Below are 7027 nucleotides of genomic sequence, written 5' to 3'. Positions count from 1 at the left end.
AAAGACAAACCAAATACAGACGTAAACAATCTGGTGGATGACAATTCTTCGGAAGGCATCAATACAGACTGGCAAGAAGTGAAAAACAAGCGAGAGGCAGGAGAAATTCGACTGTAGCGAAACAAGAAAATGAACCGGCCAAAACTACTGAAGACAGAGGAAAAGAAAACAAAACATCTTACAAGAGTGTGCTACAAAATGGAAAATCTTGTGAACAGTGTTTGAGGCCCAATCGACAAACGTTTGTGAATGCCAGTACTACACAAGAAACAAAGCCATAATAGGTATTGGCGATGAAAAAGGAATGCTGTATGGTGACAAAAAAACCTGGTTCCACCTAAGAAAACTAAGAAGTGGCACCACAGCTGAAACTGTAACTAACTTCTTACAGAACACTTTCCCAAACCACAACAACTTTACAATTGAAAAACTAGAAACAAAAAGAATAAATAATAGCTTCAAAATTGGTGTTAATTTCGACCTAAAAGATAAAATAATGGACAACAGTATATGGCCGAAGAACATTGTGATAAAACGTTTTTTATTCCAGAGGGTGCCCAATGCACCAGTGAGATAAACTCCTAAAACCAAGAACATTCCAGTGAAAAAGCAAATGATATCATTGAAGAAAATGCTGTCTTAGTTATAGCGAGTGTAAATGTGCAGTGCCTCAGAACAAAACTTGATACATTATCACTGTTTGTTGACGAAGAGAGACCTGATGTATTATGTATATGTGAACACTGGCTTGCCCAATCACAAACAGAATACTACAGAAATATTGACTATTTAGAAATGGTGAATGCATGGTGTAGAGAAACTAATATCCATGGTGGTGTGGCTGTTTATGTAAATAGTAATCTCAGTGCCAATAAAACTGACTTAAGTAAATTTTGTGTAGATCTAGACCTTAGCTGCTTTGGGACTGTCAGATGCCAACTTAATTGTTGGTTCTGTCTACCGTTCCCCAGAAGGAAATTTTGAAAATTTCCTCAACCAGTTGGAAAGCTGTCTGTGTCACCTAGTGCACTTTGGGACAAAAAGTGCTTATGTGGGGACTTCAGTATTGATATTGGAGAAGGTAATGATAAAGAAAGAGTTTTTATGAACTCAGTAAGCAGGTATGGGCTATTCGTAGTGTAACGTTCCCTGGCAGCACACACACTATTAATAAAATGAAATGACATTTAATTGTACTATGTACGCCACTATGAAGAAATTCGTATGTACTGTAATTGTTTAACAAAAAAAGTATCATTTAATTTTGTATAAAGGACATTTATTATTATTGTAATATTTTCTGTAATAATATTCTCGATGTATTTATGATTGTAATATTTCTATACGCATAATGTAATTACGAAATATGTTAATATCTGCGATAAAAAAAAGTAAAATACAGCCACAGAGGAAAATAATGTTGTAAGATTACAAAGAGACATTAACAATCAGCAGCAGTATAAATAGGAATACATAATGTGCATTCTTTGTCGTCTTCCTCGAGAGCTGAGAGAGTGAGAGGAACCTGTGACGTAGCATTTTATGAATGAGAAGACTTCTCTTGTCTGTATCTGTCTTTAGCCGCCATTAGAGGAGAAATTACAAAGAAATGTAAGTTTAATTATTGTTGTGGTCTAAATACATTATAATTTATCAAAATTGTGTATTACTAATGTAAATTAGCTTGCCCATGTCATCTATAATATTTCTTTAAAGAATTTTCAGCATTTTTAGCGATTATCGTTGGTGTTGCTGGGCTGTGCTGCGACCGAACGATTTGCAGCGGTGGCACATTTAAAAAATTGTTCCGCTAAAAGATTAACCAAACCCGTAAATCGGGAGCAGATAAAATTAGCAGTGAATTACTAAATATTTTTCTTTTACAGCGATCCTGAGACTGACGGACTTTATTACTGGTTTTACATTTGTGCATTCATAGGCGCATAATTAACGTTGAAGTTGTTAATTTGTTGGTTCTTTCAATTTCTAAAGTAAATAACTTAAACGTATAGTGAAGTGTGTTTTGTCAATGATAATTAAACGTTCAGGTCGGCTTGGCAATATTTAACCATTTTATGCTAACAGTGACAGTCTTGTGTTCCATAGCTAACGCCGGGAAAGAATTCAGTAAATATTAAAAAAAACCACTCCATTTGGAAAATGTGTGCCAAGGCCGAAATATGTAAAAAATTTAATTTATACCATTTTCAAATACATGTTATTAATCAGTTAGTATGAATTTATCAGCATGAGAGGGTTGCTAAGGTTCACGTAATTTTAAATGTGCTTAATTCTGTCTAAATGAATTTTTATTACCACACGTAAATAAGGGGTTCTACAACAAAGTTCGTACGGAAAGAGTAAATAACAAAAATATTTAAAGCAGCATTTCCTCCCCGTTTCCGTTCAGTTTTCATTTTTTTTACATAATAAATATATAAATATATTTTTCCTTTATTTCATTAAAGTAGGAAACTCTCTACCAACAAGAGGAGCTATTTGTCTTGACACAAGTAAGTGTGGTGCATCCTATACTAGCAAATCACCATGCAGTAATCATGAAGTTATGGACAAAAATCAGTAAGTACTCAACAAATTCCCAGCTGGCATTCAAATTATGTATTCAGAAATAGAGTTATTGCAAAGAAAAGCTTAGATGATTTCAAAACTACAGTGTCTTCTATAGATTGGCACCAAATAATTAATAAATTGCCACAAAATGTTCCAGACCCTGAAAGTGAAATTTGATGAACATTTCCCATTAAACCCCAAGAGATATTCAAATGCTAAATCAAAATGTAGACAAAAACTATCAAAGTAAAGAGGTGGTATACTCCTAGACTAGCAAAAATAAAATGTATTGTCCAAATACCAAATGACAAGGTCAAAGCTGCTGAAGATATAGATACTAACGATAGACTCAACTCTAGTTATTTACAGACCAAAAGCATCTACAGAAAGGAAGTAGAAAAAGCAAAGAAGGAAAGCAATGCCAGATTTTTGGAAGAAGCTCACAATACTTGTAAAGCAGCATGGGACCTGATTAATGAGGAAAGGAAAAAATGGTGGAAAACAGAGTAGATGAAATTCCCGACATTGGAATAGATCCTGCAGCTGCTGTGAAATTTGAAAATAAATGCAGCATGGTAATGTGGAAGGGAGTGTATCCAAAAGAAATAATGAAAATTGTAAAAAGCTACAAATCTTCAGGGAGCCCTGATATTTATGGCATGACCTGTACTATGTTAAAAACTATAATCAGTGAAATTGCACAGCCATTAGCAGTAGTAATAAATAAAAGCCTCAGTGCAGGGGAATTTCCAGACTTCCTTAAAGTAGCACACACAGTGCCTGTTTACAAAAAGGCAGTCCACATGAAGTGTCAAGCTGCAGGCCCGTATTTACAATACCAGTACTAGCGAAGGTGATGGAATCGACAATGAAAGAACAACTATTAAGTTACTATAGTCTTGTTTATGATGCGCAACATGGCTTTCAGAAGGGCAGGTTAACATCAACAGTTGTACTTGACTTAGTTACAAACATAAGTCAGGGTTTTGAAGACAAAGAGTCTATAGCACTAGTACTCTATGACCTAAGGCATTTTACTGCATCCCACATAAGGCCCTTCTCAGAAAGCTAAAAACATATGTATAGTGGGATGTGTCCTGTAAACTCTTGAATCCTACCTGAGAAACAGATGACAGATTGTCTCCGTGCAAGGAGGTGATTCAGGTGAGAAGAAGCTACAGCATGGTGCGCCACAGGGATCGGTAATAGGGCCCCTGCTGTTCCTTATGTTTATCAATGACATAGGCTCCAATGGGCACACCTTGCAGTTTGCGGATGATACAACCTTGTTCTCAAAAGGAGAGAATGTCGAACAGGGAGTCCAACAAGCAGAAATATTGTTCAATGAAGCTAAGGCCTGGTTTATCACGTAGAAAATGGAAATTAATGAAGAAAAAACTCAGAGGATGATATGCAGCCTCAGCAATACTGGAGCACTCGCAACAAAGACAGTATCGACATGCCAAGGTGTCGATTAGCAAAGACACAAAACAACTTCCCAATGGTGGCCCTAAAATTGTTTAATGCTCCACCTGATCACATTCAGTCTTTACCGTGGGAGCAGTTTAAAACTACTATTTTGTGTAATCTTAAAGAGTTATCCTTCTACAATATTGAAGAATTCTTCTCTAGTAATAGCCTAGTATTTACTTGAGCTGCACCTCAGTTCCATGACTCCAACAGCAACCGTTACATTTAATTTCATTATATACTTGTATCTATTTTATAGTTGTGATATTATTGTAATCTAATTTATAACTCAAATATGTCATGCAGTATTAAATTACTATCATTGTAAAGTTGTATTCATGTATTTTGATAATGTTGTATCTTGACACTGTCTGTCCAGCTGTGGCTGGCGAATGACGTAGAATTGGTAATAAAGGTAATAATAAAGTGAGCACTGCTCTGCATACCCTATATGGTGTGTGCTAAGAAGTGCGACTCCAGTTGTGGTCCGTATATGGTCCAGTCCTCTTTCTGGCTGTTAAATAGCTGCTTCATAGACAAAACCAGAGTGAGCTCTGTTACGATTTGCAACAGTTTCTGAATTTTCTGACCCCATAACTGAATGACTTAAGTCAAAGACGGCTCCGTCGGATGGATAGACATGATAATTCAAAAGGGCACTCAAACCTCATGCAAAAATACAGTGCCAGCCAACTGTAACCAAAACATTAATTACTGAAAACAATACATACCGACAGCATCAATTACTAAAAAAATGACTATTGTAACACTGCATGAATGGACGGCCAAAACTATACAGAAAATACAACAACTATCAAGAACAAGACCGAAGGGACTCAAGTAGGTTACTATGACTGTAGCACTATGTATTGACGTGACTTGCGCTCCCAGACGTTGCAAAAGGCTGCAGAACGCTTGATGGTAAACAGCTCAAAATTCTGCTGTTGACAAATAACCTCTGGGGTGAGGCAAGGGCAGCACCTGGTCTACGAATCATGTATGTACGTTTCGTTGCCGAATATGTTGGGGGTGCAGTCCTGCATACACCACAGTATACACTTTACTAATTTATCAGAAATACAATTTTGATGTTCAACAGAAGATACAGGTTACACAACAACCAAAACACAAAGACAAGGGCGGCAACAGGTAACAAATACACCTTAAACCCTGAGGTTTCTGGGATTGTGGCTCATGAGGTAAGGATAGCAAGTATTTAGTGCTGCTGGTAGATGTTACTGAATCGTTTTTTTTTCAGAAATTGTGAAAATGACAGCAATGTATATGAGTTAGTACCGGATTTGTTCCACACTCTGTATGTGTTTACATTCTGGTCAGACAGACGATTGTATAGATTCATGCCTGTACACGTATGTATGAGGTTTTATCTGACAAGTGGACCTTATGGAGTGGCCCTGTTCGATTTTCTGTATGTATATTTATAGGATTTGGAAGACATCAATTTGCTAAAACAGTGCAACACAATTTTAAAAATAAAAACTCAAAAAAGTTCTTTAAAATGAGATGATTTGATTTTTTACTATTTTAAGCATAAAAGATTTTGGGCATGTTACATCAATGACAATAGCTGAACGTGTCTGGTGACAAAAGATTCCTTTTGACACCATTGACCATTCCATGTTGAGGAAAATGTTAGAGGAATTAGACATTGCATCGAAATACATCTGACTAATTGCAGCTTGATACTCTTTGTTAACTTATCAAGTACACTTTGGGCAGCAATCTATCGCCATTATTCAGTATTCAAAATGGATTTAGACAAGGAGATCCATACTATTCAACTTAGCCATGGACAAAGTAAGCTGTCGCACTGGTCTAATCAAAGAAATAGAGAATGATGGGAGCAGTCATAATATTGGTATTTTCTGACGATGTTGTGATTATCGGTAACACCCTAGAGGAACTATGTACTGATATTTCTGCACAATGCGAAGAAAATTAGGCTGATGGTCAACAATGATAAAACCAAATATCTCGTTGTATTCCACTGTCAAGCTCTCCTTTGTTCCATTGTTGGTGACAGGCATGCCTTTGAACAAGTTCAAGAATGCGAGTAGCTGGGACCACACTATCTAATGAAAGTGAAGTGATGAAAGAAGTGGATCAACGAATAATGAGCTGTAATTGCATGTACTTTAGTCTGAAGAATTCATTCAATTCATGACTTGTATCTTATTGTTACATGATCCAGCTGTACATGATACTAATAATAATTGTACTTTTATATTGTGGGTAAACCTGGACAACATCAGTAACAACTGAAGAATCAATCTGTACCTTTGAGAGGAAGGTACTTCAAAAGATCGTTGAACTATCTACAATGTCATGGGAGACAAGCAGGAACAAAGAAGAAAAGAAAATATGTACCATCAGTTTGGAAGGCCACACGTTGGACAAATATTAAGGCAGAACAGGCTACAGTGACTTGCCACATCGTTCAAGCTGATGGATCCCTCCCAAACTGGGGCCTTCATTCCCAATCTGCTGGAAAAGGCCCAATGGGACGTCCAAGAACGCAATGGAAGGACTGAATATTAACGATCCTCAAACAAATAGAGCCATTTGTGGTGTAAGATGAAGCTAGAGACCAACTCTTTTGTGACTTACTGACTCCTTTTTATTGTGCTTTTTGTAATTCGTTCTTTTACAACTTTTTGAAGTGTACTGATATTCTTTTTGTCATTGTAGTGTGGTTATTTATTTTGTTGTTTTCTCTGCTGTAGGCCTTAAAGGCCCATTAATCTAATAAATGATGGTCATGATGATTTTATTGAAATTCTATATTTTCAGTTATGGGCCATATGAAACAAATTAAAATTTGATACAGACATGTGAAATTATTTGTATACATCAATAATATGCTAGAATGAATTTTCTCCCTGCAGTGTTGTGTACACTGAAATGAAATTTTAATCAGGAATGTTCTTTCATCAATAACACTGGTGCATTTCATATACTGGAATGA

The sequence above is a fragment of the Schistocerca piceifrons genome, chromosome 5 (assembly GCF_021461385.2).
Source record: "Schistocerca piceifrons isolate TAMUIC-IGC-003096 chromosome 5, iqSchPice1.1, whole genome shotgun sequence".
Lineage (NCBI taxonomy): Eukaryota > Metazoa > Arthropoda > Insecta > Orthoptera > Acrididae > Schistocerca > Schistocerca piceifrons.
The sequence above is the reverse complement of the archived record's forward strand: the minus strand, read 5'-3'. Positions refer to the sequence as shown.